Genomic DNA, 16,904 nt, shown 5'->3' with positions numbered 1-16,904 from the left:
AAAGGAACAATATAACGTATACATGTAGTGGAGGAAGGGTGTCCCCTGACAGTGAAGAGCCACATTAGTGGCCCCATCAGTGTCCATTTGGGAGGAAAATGGCGTCGCCAGGGGGCTCCCCGCGAACTGCCACTTAACCCCCACAGGAACACCCCGCTTTCTCACCCGTGTATTACGTGTCCATGCCAGAGCTATATATAATAATGGTAATGATAAACCAAGCTCCTTGGAACAAAGAAAGTAAATAAATATAAAGACTGTGTGGGTAGGCGCCTAAAGCAAAAAGGACTACACTCCGCATCTCCGCTGCGACAGCAGTCCAGTCATCCTGTATGCGGATAAGGTGCAAAAAGAACATGGGTAGCCAACCGGATCAGTGATGTACTTCACACTATACAGCGCCTCAGTCATGACCCCGAGAATATAGTGAATCTAAAAACAAAGGAAAAAGAAAAGTTTTAAGAAAACCTTTCATACAAAGATAATAGTTAATGAACTTGATTAATATGTATACATGTGCATTCCACCTACAGCAGGAAATACAGATCGGGCGGTACCCGGGGTGAGGCAGCACTAGTCCACCCTGAAATCAACATTTAACCCATTGGGTCTTAAAGTTTTCAAAGTATATATCCAGAGTAGCTCACGCTTTTTGAGGAGAGCTTGTCTGTCTCCTCCCCCCCCCCCCCCGTCTCCCCAATTCTATCTGCTCCAATATGCGAAATTTCAAATCATTCTGTGTGTGTTCTGCCTCTTTAAAATGTTTGGACACAGGCAAATCCATTTTCTCTTTCCTGATGGAATAACAGTCTCATCAACATACCACCTCCCGCAGGGGCACATCAGCTGGTAGACCACATAGGATGAGTCACAAGTCAAATATTGAGTGATTTTAATCATTCTGTTGGTAGCCGGATTGAGAAATGTATCTCCTTTTATCATAAGTTTACAATTTATACAGTGATAACAAGGGTAGCAGCCAGTCCAAGTGGAGCCACACATTGCTCTCACACTTGTCTTGGCACTGCCCACATCCGATTTCACCAGTCTATCCCCCAAGTTACGTCCTCTAAGGGAGGTGTATTCAATTCCTCAACCTGAGGGAAACTGTTCCCCATCATCTTCCAGTGCTTCCGAATGACAGCCGCAATTTGCGGACTGTCAGTGGAAAAATGGGAGATGAAGGGAATACGTGTTTTTGGGGGGGCAGCCTTGGGGCTAGTAGTAGTGGAGATATTCTCCACTCGCATGATGGTTTCTTTGACCAATTTCTTAGGGTACCCCCGAGTGGCAAATTTTTTACCCATTTCATTAAATCTCACATGTCTCGTTTGTCCATCCTTCACTATCCTCTGAACACGGAGGAACTGGCTGAAAGGCAATGACCGGATCATGGAACGGGGTGATGGCTATCATACCGCAACAAAGTATTTTTATCAGTGGGCTTCACAAATAGATCAGTATTCAGACCTCATCCCATGATCCGGACCTCCGTGTCAAGGAACTGCAACCTATCCGTGGAGTGGACCACGGTAAATTTCACTGTCGGATCGATTTCATTGAGGAATGCGTGGAACGCGAGGAGGCCCAACGTGTCGCCCGTCCACACCAAGATGATATCGTCAATATAGCGCCACCACCCCAGAACTTGTCTGAAGTGGTGGCTGACATAAATAGACGACTCCTCAAGGTCGGCCATATAGATGTTCGCATAAGTGGGCGCCACGTTGGACCCCATCGCCACGCTGGACCCCATATACATTTTTATTTTATTTTTACTGTCAAGTTCCAGTAAAGGTGAAAAATTCCCTAATCTTCGCCAAAATAACAACAAAAGAGGCCCCAAAGTGTTACCAAAAACTGTGTGGTAATCAGCCATTAATTATACCCTGCAAATTTCTGTTTTACAGCTACTTCCAGAATCCAAACTAAAACCTCAGGGTAAATGAATATGATTTTTATCTTAACATAGAAACATAGAATGTGTCGGCAGATAAGAACCATTTGGCCCATCTAGTCTGCCCAATATACTAAATACTATGGATAGCCCTTGGCCCTATCTTATATGAAGGATGGCCTTATGCCTATTCCATGCATGCTTGAACTCCTTTACTGTATTTGCAGCTACCACTTCTGCAGGAAGGCTATTCCATGCATCCACTACTCTCTCAGTAAAGTAATACTTCCTGATATTACTCTTAAACCTTTGCCCCTCTAATTTAAATCTATGTCCTCTTGTAGCAGTTTTTCTTCTTTTAAATATTCTCTTTTACCTTGTTGATTCCCTTTATGTATTTAAACGTTTTTATCATATCCCCTCAGTCTCATCTTTCTTCCAAGCTATACATGTTAAGGTCCTTTAATCTTTCCTGGTAAGTTTTATCCTGCAATCCATGTACCAGTTTAGTAGCTCTTATCTGAACTCTCTCCAAAGTATCAATATCCTTCTGGAGATATGGTCTCCAGTACTTGCTCTTCACTGAAGAAATAATCACCCATATAGTAGAGCAAACAAATTTTAATGGTGAGCAATTTATTACTTGGAATCCCAATTTGGACTAAAAATATAGTAGAAATGAAAAACATTTTGGGACTTACATTCAATATATGTATTTATAAGAAGAGATATAGATATTTTATATGCCTCCTTCCCCCCCCCCCTTCACCCCCTTTACAGTACTGTAAGGTCACACTACGAGGCCGTTTTAAAATTCAGCCATCGTTATGTAATTTTAATTCAAAATGTTCTCAAATGTATGTTCCACAAAAGCAAGTGGCAATGATAAAATTTAAGCAATATCTTCCAAACAAGCAAAGCATGGCCAATATGTAGAGATGAGCGATTCGCTCAATGCTACCTGTATGGTATAAACATCTCTAAATCATGTGACAGCGGGTCAGGGTACACATATGCCTTCTACATTTATGAAGGGAAAGAGACAAAAATTGGACTTCCAGAGTCCTCTTTTTATATTGAAACAAGCGGAAAGATCGTTTGGGATTTTGACCAACCAATATTAGATTAAGGCTTCCATATTTATATGGATAATTTTTACACAAGCATTAAGCTTTTAAAGTGTCTTGCAGCTAAAAATGCTGTGGCCTGTGGGACTGTCAGGAAAATTAAGAAGGGCCTTCCTAAGCCCTTGATTGACCTAAAATTAAAAGTAGGGGAAAGCAAAGCAATAAATGCAACAAGAAATTGCATATGCACACTAATTGTGCATTCACTGATCTGCATAGCATCCTCCTGTACCATTTCAGCACCCTCACTGTTTCCGTAGTCCTAGTTGATTAGGCAGGTTGCTGAACTTCCTTAAAGGCTATGTACACCTTTGGGGAAAATTATGTTTTTATTATTGCATTGTACACGTTTTTAGCTAAAAATCATTTAAAAATTGATCTGTATTCAAAATTTTGAACCACTAGTAGCAGGATCTGAATTTTCACTCTGTTTAGTCAGACAGCTCACCTGACGGGCTCCTTATCTCTGACGTTATAAACACTTAAGAATGTGGCTTAAATAAGTGTTTAAGATTTGTTGTCATTTAGAGATAAAATTTATCAGATGGCCAGCACAAAGTGAAACTAAAAAGTAGGATTTACACAGCTAGAAAAACAGCTAACCCTTTGTGACAGAACAGCACAATATTTTTAATAAAGACCAATTGGAAACAATTATTTTTAGCCCAAAATGAGTAAAACACAATCATAAAAAATGCTCCCAAAGGTGTACATAGCCTTTATAGAGATCAGTCCTGTATGGAGACTTACTGGAAGTACTCCATGGTACTGACAATGCTCCATGGGACACTAAAATGGTTCTTTTCCTTGGGAGATACCTCTTTGCATACTGGCTGTTTAAAAATCTTTTCTGGGAGTATCCAGGAAAAATACACATTCCATGAGCACACTGTCACCCTGTGTGTGCTGTGCTCCTGCACTCAACTGCATCACTGTCTTCAGTAGATTGATACAGTTGAATACTGCAATCAAGTGGCAATATTATGTGCTTCACTGTGGTATTTAGTTCTGCTGGGGAGGTATTTTGTGCTGCAATATGGTAGTGCTGGCCCCGCCTACCTCTGTTGTCTCTGCTGACATGTGTTGTCCCTGTATACTCATGTTGTCCCTGTCTATATGGCGCACAATGCATATCAGAGCAAAAGGCAAGCCTTAAAGAGGATAGAACTGCCTGTATAGCCTAGAGACATGATCTCCTGAAGACACAGATCTGAATAAGGATAAAAAAAAGTTTACGCTGAATTGAAAGCTCCCAATAGCACAATGGCTTACAATGCCTAAATGGAAGTCTGGAACAACCAGGATTCTTCCTAGAGCTGACCGCCATTCCAAACTAGTCAGCTGAGCTCCAAAGATCCCGTTTTTTTCAGTATTAAGCTACATGCACACGACCGTATGTGTTTTTCGGTCCGCAAAAAAAACTTAGGACATCCGTATGCCATCCATTTTTTATTTTTTTTGCTGATCCATTGTAACATTGCCTAAAACAGACAAGAATAGGACATGTTCTATTTTTTTTGCGGGGCTACGGAACGGACATACTGATGTGTGATGTCCGATTTTTTTTGTGGACCCATTGAAATGAATGGGTCCGTTTCCTATCCGCGGACCCATTCATTTCAATGGGTCCACAAAAAAAAATCGGACATCACACATCAGTATGTCCGTTCCGTAGCCCCGCAAAAAAAATAGAACATGTCCTATTCTTGTCTGTTTTAGGCATTGTTACAATGTGTGCATTTGTGTGCATGTAGCCTTAGAGTGCCAAAAAAAATATACATATGTGTGGCATTGTTGTATTGGTACTGACCCAGATAATGAAAGTAACAGGCTAGTTTTACCACATAAAACTGTGGAGGAATTGTGTGTTTTTTCTATAATTCCAACCCATCTGGAATGTTTTCCTTGCTCCCACAACATTTTATACAGCCATAAATGATGCCATTAGAAAGTACAACTTGTCCATCAAAAAAAAAAGCTCTTGTACAGCTCTGTAAATGGAAAAATTTTAATGTTATGGCTTTTCGAAGGCTGGGGGTTAAAAAAAAACTAAAATGAAAAAAATCGCACTGTACTGTGTATGTCAAGCTTAGGCTATTACTCTGGCTGCTTGTATAGGGTTTTTGCTAAGTGAGTGGTGGTCCTAATTTACCTGGCTGTAGAGTTTTGGGGAGATATTGGGTCTGGAGGTGTTTGGGCAAGGACGTGTCCTTGACCTCCGTCCCGTTATAGGCCCTTGGTAATGATCATGGAAATGATATAACTACTGGTCTCTCTCCATTTACTCTCAATATGTATGGCATTTATTTTATAGGGCTTTCCCCCTTGTGTCTTGATACTAAAGGTACCATGATTGCTCCAGACTATAACCTGAATACAGCGACTAGTTGGCTGTCCTTATCCAGTTAATTATGTCATTCAATTTTGACATCCATTCTATTGGTCTTTTGACCTTTTTCTCTCTGTTGTGCCTTCTGTTTCCCCCTCTTCCTGATGTCTTGACTGCGTTGTCTCCTTTCTTCTAGCTGGGATTTGCTTTGCCTGCGGTGTGCGGCCAGCTGTTGCTGGGGCAACGACACCAGTATTACTGGCGTTGTTGTCCTTTGTGCGCTTGCCCCTCCCCGCTGGCGTGGCGAGTCCAGGCGCTGCTCTCGGACTGGTCTCGCGATGGCTGTGTGAGTCATGTCGATGGTCAGGTGATCAATCACGTGACTCGAGTGGCGTCTCCTGGCTCCGTCTGTTTGAGTTGCGGTTGCTAGGTTTCTGGACATGCGCAGTCTGACTTGGAGGACGCGGATTTTGGCACCGCTATTCTGTCCCCGCTGAGTGAGTTTTTATCTTTATTAACGATAGCTATTGCTAACACTTATACACAGGTGATATAACACTGTTTTAATGAGTACAATTTACACAGTTTATGGTAGATGTTTGTACTAATCATGAGTATTATTGATTTGCACATTGGAACACATCATGTAAATTTTTATTATTGATACATTGTTCACTATATGAAGATATTGTATGTATTTTTGCACTTGTTCTTATGATTATATTATTTATTAATTGATTATCGCTTAATTTGCTGCTATGTATTCTGGGTATATATACCCTTGTGAGACACCATGTTTTATACTTGATAAAGACTGCATTGAGCGGTTGAAACGTTGCAGAGTGGTAATAAAGGGTCCATCATTTTTTCACTTTACGTTTGGAGTGCTGTCTCATCTTTTGAACGTATGTCTATCTGTTAGCCGTTGAGCCTGCGGCTGGGAGGATTTTGCACCCTTACTACTGGACTAGTGCTGCTGTGTATTTTTTGTTTGCTCGCTATATATATATATATATATAAATATATATATATACACACACACACACACATATAGTTTATATCCATCATTTGTATGTATACAATACACATATACAGTATATATCCATTGTTTATAAATATATATATATATATATATATATATATATATATATATATATACTTTGACAAAATGAGAATGCAGCACACTGTAACAAATGGGTGCAGGTCCGGCCAGTGTGGACCAGCACCTAGGTCTAATGAACTAAAGAAGAAAAAAGGCCAGCAGCAAGCACTCCAAAAATATCAAAAAGCGTGTAGTTTATTTGCCCAGAGTCAGCAGCGACGTTTCAACAGCTTGTTGCTGTCTTTTTCAAGCCTAGTGCACATGTGTTACAAGCATACTTTATAAAGGTACACCAATCAGACATAAATTGACATCAATTATTACACATTACAATCAAAATTCATAAATATAATGATACATGTGGTTACATAAAATCATATAGAATACCGTAGCAGATGGCCAAGTACAGTGCATATAAATAATTTACTATTAGTTAAATAACATTTCAAACATATGAAGAAATACTGTAGCCAATCATAATAGGTGCAGGTGTGTCCCCTAATTAACGTGAAATTAAAACTCACGGTCAGATGAGGTACTGTATGGAGCCGGCATCACAAACTCTGCGGCGTTCCCAATATGTAACTGAATCAACATCTGGTAATTATACCCAGCATGGGGTCAGAGGTTATTATACCCAGCATGGTGTCAAAGGTGTTGATCCCATTATCCTAATTGGAGTCAGTAGGTGATAATGACCTCCCAGAAAAAGGTGTCAAGACAGCATTGTATGTGGCAGACAATAGAGGAAGTAGAAAGGAAAGCCCTGACCACTTTCATGGGAATTACACCGAGTCATTGGTTCAGATATGTGGATGACACTTGGGTTGAAATTCATAAACAAGAGTTAAAGGCTTTCACTGACCACATCAACTCAGTGGATCATACCATCAATTTCACGCGGGAAGATATGCAGAACAACAAACTGGCATTTCTGGACTGCCTTATAACAGTGGAAGAGGGAAGGAAGCTGGGAATGGAGGTCTATCGAAAACCAACACACACAGACCAGTACCTGCTATTTGATTCCCACCATCCTCTAGACCACAAGCTCAGAGTCATCCAGACTCTACACCACCGGGCAGAGAAAATCCCCACCAGCACAGAGGCCAAGTCGAAGGAATTCAAACGCCTCAGAGGGGCACTTAAAACTTGTGGGTATCCAGATTGGGCCTTTGTCAAAACAGAAGGAAGGAGAAGAAAGTGCACCAAGACTACCAATGAGGGCGAGAAGCATGACAGACGCAAGAATATGGTTATCCCATATGTAGCTGGGGTGTCTGAGAAACTCAAAAGGATTTTTAATAAACATCACATCCCTGTCTGCTTTAAACCCAGCAACACACTGAGGCAACAACTGGTTCACCCAAAAGACCCAACGCCTAAACACGGACAAAATTGTGAACGCAGTCCAGTGCAATGAGAACTGTATATTGGCGAAACAAAACAACAACTACATCAGCGTATGGCTCAGCATAGAAGAGCCAAAACCTCTGGTCAAGATTCAGCCGTGTACTTACATCTAAAAGAAACAGGTCACACCTTTGAAGACAGTCAAGTACGTGTTTTGGATAAGAAGGCCGATTGGTACAAACGAGGTGTGAAAGAGGCCATCTACGTAAAAATGGAGAAGCCAAGCTTGAATAGAGGCGGGGGGGGGGGGGGGGGGGTTAGACATCTATTGTCTGCCACATACAATGCTGTTTTTACACCTTTTTCTGGGAGGTCATTATCACCTACTGACTCAAATTAGGATAATGGAATCAACACCTTTGACCCCATGCTGGGTATAATGATCTCTGACCCCATCCTGGGTATAATTACCAGATGTTGATTCAGTTACATATTTATTCCCAGAGAATTCTTGTACAGTCACTCAGAATTGAGAAAGCTCGTTGGAAGAACGAGTAAAACGTTTTCAAGAAATCTACAGTAAGTCCAGTTGCCTTGATTTAATCTTTACAGATATACCATGACCTGGATAAATGAGAACCTTCACGGACACAATTGGTGTAAATTTCAGTAATCGCTTATTCCAGAAAACTGGCATAAATGATGATAGATCTGCCGGGGCTATGGCCCTGCCCACAACGTGCCCATACCACTACCCCTTTTCAGACAATGGCAGCATAAAAATGGCATTTGCACAAAAATGTTTGCGATTTTGGAGTTTAGGAAGTCACAACAGTTTTCTGGAGTACAGGGATAATAAATCTCCCCCTAAATTTTTTATTTTAGGCAGAATTTTATTTAATATTGTTAACATATTAACTTCAGTTTTAATATCTACACAATATCTACATATTAGTTTTACAATAACTTATTGTGTAAAAAAAATCGCAATAGTAAAGAAACCAAAGCAGTTCATTCCTTGAGCCATACATTTTCTCCAGTTGATTCAAATAACTTTTCTAGTTACTGTGATATTTGTGAAGCTCCGCCATAGTAATTTTTAAATTTATCCCAAAAATATAATATACAAAAAAAAAGTTATGCATTGGATTCAGGACAAATTATATCCATGCAATATGTTTATTTTATCACTGTAAGGGTCCATTCAGACGCCCGCAATTTCGTTCCGCATTTTGCAGAACAGAATTGCGGACCCATTCATTTCTATAGGGCAGCACGATGGGTCCGCAATTCCGTTCCCGAAAAAAATACCGGACAAGAATAGGCATATTCTATTAGTGCCGGCAATGTGCGGTCCACAAAATGCGGAACGCACATTGCCGCTGTACGTGTTTTGCAGATCCGGGGATCCGCAAAACACGTTACGGACGTCTGAATGGAGCCTAAGAAAATGCTGGTTATTGTTGAAATTGTTTTCTGGCATGAGAAATATTGGCGCACAGTTACTAAACATTGGTATTTCATATGCCAGACTTAGGGTCTGTTTACAACTCATTTTTCCTGTAAGTCAAGTTATTATTGTTAGCTAGGTATACAATCCTATGTATAGGCAGCCATTTTACTATTTGTTTTCATTCTTAATGTAAATGTTATAGTACATGCTATTCTATGCTTTATACTTATATCTGTTATTTATATTCGTAGTTTTACCAATCAAATGTACAATCTCTCAGTCACGCGCACCGCGCAGAGAGTACAACAACCTGTTGGCCAATAAACAAGTTAGACTACAAAGAACAGTCCTCTTATTTGGAAGACAGGGATGGTTTATGCTAAATGTCAGACAGCATACTGTGTGAACGTGTAAGAAGACAGAACAGTAAAACAAATACTAGTCACCAGCGATAGTGGATCTGACTATACGGAGCCGCCATCAGCCACATGGTTCTGCATACAAGTCCATTTCTACCTAGACTGAGTCCACACAGAGACATTAAGCAGCCAGCAAACGGGCACACAATCTCCACTAGCCAGGCATAATCATTGAAGACCAGGTCACAAGTAAGCCGCTCTAGCAAGTCCTCAATAAAATAAATGGCTGATCTCGCCCGTGCAGAAGCTGAGGCTGCAAAAGTAAGGTCTTCCTTTGCTGCAGAAGAGATGCAACTAAAGCAAGACACCGCATGTCTGCAAGCGTCACTGGAAAAACTTGCGGCAGAGAAAGAAGCGCCAGCCGCATTAGCCAAAGCAGAGTTTCTAGAAGCCATGGAGTTCCCCGAATCTGAGAAACATAGCAAGGTACTTGGGCCATACCTAGATCAACAAGATTCAGCACAGCTCGTCTCAGAATCTCAAGACAGAAGACAACGATGATCCAGTATATCAGCCAGTTTATACAGAGTGTCAAAGATCCTACTTTAAACCACAGTACCTTGAGCAGGACGGTCTGCAACAAAGTGATGCTGACCACAAGTACCGCCCTACAGAACGAAAGCTACAACCTTCGCTTCGAATTAAAGGAACAACCTTCGAGTCAGAACCTTATTATACAGACTTCCCTAAGCCAGAAACCCCTAAAAGGTATGGTGATAGACCACACACGCAGCATATCAACAGCACACCGGCTAGTATCGGCGCTAACCAGGCTGCTATGGACTTTGCTAAGTTCTTTGCTAAACGGGAGCTGGTTACCAAAGGACTTTTAAAGTTTACTGATCGTCCCGAGAACTACAGAGCATGGCGAGCCTCCTTCCAAAATGCCATAAGGGACTTAGATCTTTTTTTTTATTTTTTTTTATTATTTATATTTTTATTGTAAATGTCACAGTATAACAGGAAATAACAAAGTATCAAGGTATAGGCTCGCAGGCCTCGCCAGTGTATTAAAAAGTACAGATCGGATATGGATTAAATACCGGTACAATGCACAGTACATACGTAAGGATACACGTCAATCACTAGCTCCTATGGGAAAGATTTTCAATAAGTGAGACATTCATGAGGTTAGAGAAACAGGTGCCTAGAAAAGGCCATAAGACCGGATAGAGAGGTGTTTTTATCCATTATTTGGGATGTGACGTTTTCATAGTGGTGCCTATGGCATGATGTGCGCTTGTGTACAATAGTTACAAAGGCATACCAGCTAAATTAGGTTCCAAGCGATAAACTAAGGTTTAGGGGATGTGTATTTAGCCCACAATGACCATTTTTTGAGGAAAGACAAATGCGTACGAGATTCCCAAGAAGATAGTTCCTCAAACCTGTAGATCTGGTCAATTTTTTGAGTCCATTGGTCCAAGGTTGGGACAGTGGGCTGAAGCCAAAATTTAGGGAGTTGCAGGCGAGCCGCCAATATCATCTGTGTAAATACAAATGGTGGTTTTGCATTCCCCTTTTCTTGAGAGAATGAGAGGAGAGCAATTTGCGGAGAAGGCTGGATCATTGTGCCACAAACACTGTTTGCGGTAGAGAAGACTTCGCACCACCATTTCTGGATAAGGGGGCACGTCCACCAAATATGTAGGAAGGTTCCTCTTTCCCCAAGGCACCTCCAGCACGTGTCAGAAGCCGCTCTAGCAAATCTCGATATCTTATCAGGCGTATTGTACCATCTTGTAAGAATTTTGTAGATATTTTCCTGGATTCTGACACAGCGGGAGGCTCCATGGGGAGCATCAAGAAATTTAGGTAGAGACTCAAAAGGAAATGTGATATTTAGATCCAATTCCGATTGTGTGACAAAGGATGGTTTGGCCAACATAGGAGGTAGCTGCAGTTTGCTATATATCCGTGAGGTAAGTTTCCTGGGTAATGTTTGTAAGGCAATCAGAGCTTCTAACCAAACTAAGGGACGGAGGAGATCCCCCACTTTAATATGCTGTTTTAGGTAGGCCCTGAGGTAAGCAATTGAAAGAAAGTCTCGTGGATGAGGGTTAAGCAGGGCATTTGTGTCTCTTGAGTCCATCCATATTCCAGCAGGGAGAGCTAAAGAAATTAATGGAGCTGAAGAGGACATCAGCCTTGTTGAGGTAGCTTCTCTTAAAGTGGGAGGGGCCGTATTCAGTACATCTGCTACAGTCAATGTGGGTGAAGGGAATGGGATGGAACAGTGTGTGGAGGATAACCACTTCCATGCTTCCAATGTGGCTCCGATAATTGGGTAATGAGACATGTGACCAGAAAAAAACGTCTCTTGGCCCAAAAGAAGTGCTCTAGCTGGTCTATTCAGAATTTCCAGTTCCATCTGGACCACTGTGGAAGATGGAGAGGTGCTTAGCCAAGCTAATGCACGGGAGAGAAGGATGGCCTTCCCATACAACTCAGGGCTCGGTAAGCCTATTCCCCCAGCATGCCTAGGCTTAATAAGAAGTGCAGAGGAGAGTCTCGCCTTCCTCCCATTCCAAAAGAAGGAACTGAATTTTTTCATAATCGAAATGTAATAGTGTTTGGGGATAGAAATGGGGAGAACTTGCTGCAGTTATGTGAGTCTGGGAAGTATTAAGGAAGATATAAGGTTTTTTAGACCAAACCAGGAGAGTGTTAGATTGGATCTGGCCAAGTTGTCAATGGAATCAATGATAGATTTTTTTAAGGGGATATAGTTGAGAGAAAAGAGTTCCGTTATTTCTGGGCAAATTTTGACCCCTAAGTATGTGATGTTGGGGGAAGACCAATTAAATGGGGAGTCCTTCATTAGAAGGCATTTTGTTGCCTGGGGAACACCTAAGCAAAGGACTAATGATGTATTAGTGTTAATTTTAAAATCTGACATCATGCTGTATGTATTCAGGTGGGACTGAATTCGGGGTAGGGACGTTTTTGGATTGATCGTCATTATGAGTACATCGTCCGCAAAAGCGGCAATTTTCTGTTCCCTGCCTCCTAAACATAGACCCCTTATCTCCTGGTCCAATCTTATATTTGCTAGAAGAGGCTCCAGAGCCAGGATGAATAAGAGGGGTGATAAGGGACAGCCCTGGCGAGTCCCATTTCTAATAGGGAAGGAAGATGATATAGTACCATTTACTAGGACTGCAGCTGTTGCTTGCTCATACATCGAGAAGACTGCTTTGGTATAAGAGTCAGGTAGGCCAAATCCCGAGAGTGCTTGTTTTAAGTATGACCAATTAACCCTGTCAAATGCTTTTTCAGCATCTGTGCTGAGTAAAAGCAGGGGAGAGGACACTCGTTTAGCATGACAGAGGGTATTAATCACCCTCGTGGTATTGTCCTTTCCTTCTCTGTTACGGTCAAAGCCTACCTGATCTCTATGAACAAGTTGAGGGAGGAGGATAGCTAATCTATTGGCTAGCATCTTGGCCAGGAGCTTAAGGTCTATGTTTAGGAGGGATATGGGTCTGTAATTGGAGCATAGGCTGGCGTCTTTCCCTTCTTTGGGGATGAGAGTGATGTGGGCCGCCGTCATGTCTCTCGAGAGTGGGATTCCCTTAAGAGTCTGATTGCAAACTTCCAATAGATGAGGAAGAAGGAGATCTTGGAACATTTTGTAATATGCTAACGGAAGGCCATCAGGGCCTGGGCTCTTTCCTGTCGGCATTTGATTCATTGCTGTTTTTAGCTCGTTGAGGGAAAAGGGGGCTGTAAGGCTCGACTTCTGGTCTGGGTCAATGGTAGGAAGTTTAGCTGCTTCCAGGAAGGAAGATATGACAGTGGCACGAGTTTCTGGTTCAGTTGTTGAGGGGAGATTATATAGATCATTATAAAATGAACAGAATTGGGCTGCGATCTGATTGACCGAGAAGATAGGGGTCCCATCCTGTGAGGCTAGCTGGTGGAAAAAATTTGCAGACCTCCTCCCTTTAATCCTGCTCATTACAAACTTGGTGGCCTTATCCCCATGTGCGAAGAATTTGTGCTGTGAGCTCATGTGGTATTTGGCTGCTCTAGTGGCTAGCAGAGATCTGAGTTTGGCTCTGTATTCTGACAACTTTTGGAATTGGGTGTCAGTGGGTTTAGCTTTGTGATGGGACTCTAAAGTCTGAATATTTTTCAGAGTATCATCTATTTCACTTTCCCTCTTTCTCTTAAAGTGTGTGCCAATGCTAATAAATTGTCCTCTCACTACAGGTTTATGAGCATCCCAGAGAGTGTTGGCCGTTATATCAGAACTTTTATTTAGGGAGAAATATTCTGTGATAAGCTTAGAAATCCGATCAACCGAGTCCTGATAACCCAGGAGGGTTTCGTTTAGGCGCCAGTTAAAGCACGAGGGCGTTTCATTGGGGGCCAAAACTGAAATATATATTGGGGAGTGGTCTGAGACATGTATAGCACCGATGGTTGCCTCCCTACACAGGTGTATGTGTTCTTTAGAGATAAAGAGGTAATCTAATCTGTGGTAAGTTTTATGTGTTGGGGAATAGAACGTAAAGTCCAGAGAACTCGGGTGGAAAGATTGCCATACATCAATCAAATGCAGATCCCAGAGGGTATTTCTGACATTTTTTAGAAACTTTTTGGAGTGGGACGATTTATGAGAGGAAACATCTAGTTGAGGATATAAAGCGACATTTAAGTCACCCCCAGTGATTACTATACCCTCTTTAAAGGATTCTATAATAGGAAAAATGTCAGAAAACCAACGGGATTGGTTGGAATTTGGAGCGTAAAGGTTTATCAAACTGTACGTTTGTGGTCCTATGGTGCCTTTGAGTAGGATATACCTGCCTTCTGGGTCTAAGCTTTGGCTGACGAATTTAAAGGGGATTTTCCTCTGTAGCCCTATGCTGACCCCACTGGAAGCTGAGGAGTTACTCCCACAATGGTACCAATTGGAGAAGTGAGAGAACCGCATGTCTGGGTAGTGGTTGAAGCGGAAATGTGTCTCCTGAAGAAATATCACACCAGCCCCGGCTTTTCTTAGAATGGCAAAGATTTGGCTCCGTTTAGAAGGGGAGTGAAAGCCTTTGACATTGTAAGAGGCCACTGACAAGTCAGCCATTATTTATGGTGTGTGTGGGTTTACCTTGTAGCTGTTGTGGTCCCTTTCTAAGAGGTGTATCAGGTCTGTTGAAGTCCTCTATCTCAAGTACCAATGAGGTTGTGCATATATAGGAGTCAATCCAGTTCGATACAATAGGCGAGAACCTTGATTAAGGGGTAAGTAGAAGGAATAAAACATAACTTGTTAAACAAACAAAAAATACGAACATAGACATAATGTGATATGTCATAATCGGGAGGGGGTTATTTGGTCTGTAGACCGTTTAAGAGATCGTATAACGCCCGGAAAAGGGGCAGAAGCAGGGCAGAAAAATGGGGGGAACATATATAAGCATATGAATAGGCTATCAGGTATCATGCAGACAGTGAGATCACAAGCCCTAGGCAGTAATATGTGAAAATTTCAGAATGTCAATATAACCTGAGACTACCATACTGTAGGCAAGTAAGTCTTTCTACTGTTCTTGTGAGAGACTTCTCGGGGTGAGTTGGAGACCCCTCTTCTTGGAGCGGGAAGACTTCGGTGTGCGTAGTATTTCAAAAGGAGCCACCTTGGGTATATCAGGCAGGGTACCGAGGTCCTGGAAGAGTTCCCAATTTTCAATCTGCATGGGTGGCACATTCAGAATCTCAAAGGCAGATGTGAGGTCTGTAAATGACGAGATGTTCACTCTCTTGCCCGCGTATGAGAAGGATAGGCCAAATGGATAGGACCATCGGTATAGTACTTTTTTGGAGCGTAACAAATCCGTCAGAGGTCTAAGGGATCTGCGCTTCTTCAGAGTTGAAGGGGCTAAGTCCTGATATATATCAATCTTGGAATCTTCGTATGTTAATTCAGGATGGTTACGTGCGGCTTCCAGTATGGCAGTTTTCACTTGAAAATTCAGGAACCTACATATTATGTCCCTAGGTGGTTCGCCGGTTTAGGCTTGGGCCTGAGGGCTCTGTGTGCCCGTTCTATGATTATTTCTTGGGAGAAGTTAGGGCCCAGCAGCGATCCGCATATTTCAATAATGGAAGCTGAAACCTCTCCTGAGGAGACTGATTCTGGCACTCCTCGGAATCTCAGGTTGTTTCGGCGCCCCCTGTTTTCTTGATCTTCAAGTGAGCGGCGAAAAGAGTCTGTCACCGCAGACTGATGGTTTAATATCTCTGCTTGGTGCTGCTCTAGGTTCTCAACGCGGTCCCCAATATGCCTCACCTCGTTCCTGCATGCAGACAATTCTGTAAGGATCGGCTCCATAATCCTGCTCAGCGCATGGTCGAGGTATTTTCTTGTGACCGGGAGGTCAGAGCTGGCCTGCGCTTCATCTGAATCGCTCTCTCCCTCTGACTGTGCAGGGGCGCACTTCGGAGCTTTGGCCTGTGGAGTCGGTGCCATCTTAGGCTCCCTGGCGGCTACCGTTGCGGCGGCTAGCTTTAGAAATTTCTCCATGTCTCCTCCAGCATTCTGAGTTTTGGAGGGAACAGGAGTGTCTCCATGCTTGGTGTTCCCGATTTTCACCATCTCCGCCTCTGTAAGCTAGTTTTAGCTGGCGTTAGGGACGAATCTCTTCACAGAGCACAGAGCTATGCGACCATCGTCATCCGGCGCAAGCTCCGCCCCAGGGACTTAGATCTTGTCACAGTCATTACCTCTGTCTGTGACCTTCTGTCTATGCTCTCGCTGCAGCTCCGTTCCTGTCTGTTGTTTGTGGTTCTTTATGGGTTAACTCCCCTGTGTGCCTATTAGGAGTTAATCCTCTCTGTCTGCTCCATGGGTGTGGCCTCTCTGCTGCACTCATGGAACCTGTATATAAGGCTGAGGTTTCCTCAGTTCTGGGTTAGTTCTCTTGGTGCTTGTTGTCTTGTCCTGCTCCTAGTTTGTACTCACTCTCCCATGCTGCTGACCCATGGGAGCCGTGTCTGTCTGTGCTATGTGGGTTTCCTACTTGTTCATTGCCATCCTCTTTCCTGTGTTTCTGTTATCTGTTCTGCCAGTTATGTTTGAGTCACCTTGTGTGTATTCATATGTCTCTGTTCAGCAAGCCCTTGCTGCAGCGTGCCTTGCTGCAGAGTGCTATGGGCAAGGCCACGCAGTATACCACTGGTGGAGCTAGTCCTTCTCTGCTCATTGCAACTCCCGTTCCC

This window comes from Bufo gargarizans, chromosome 4 (genome assembly GCF_014858855.1).
Source record: "Bufo gargarizans isolate SCDJY-AF-19 chromosome 4, ASM1485885v1, whole genome shotgun sequence".
Taxonomy (NCBI): domain Eukaryota; kingdom Metazoa; phylum Chordata; class Amphibia; order Anura; family Bufonidae; genus Bufo; species Bufo gargarizans.
The sequence above is the reverse complement of the archived record's forward strand: the minus strand, read 5'-3'. Positions refer to the sequence as shown.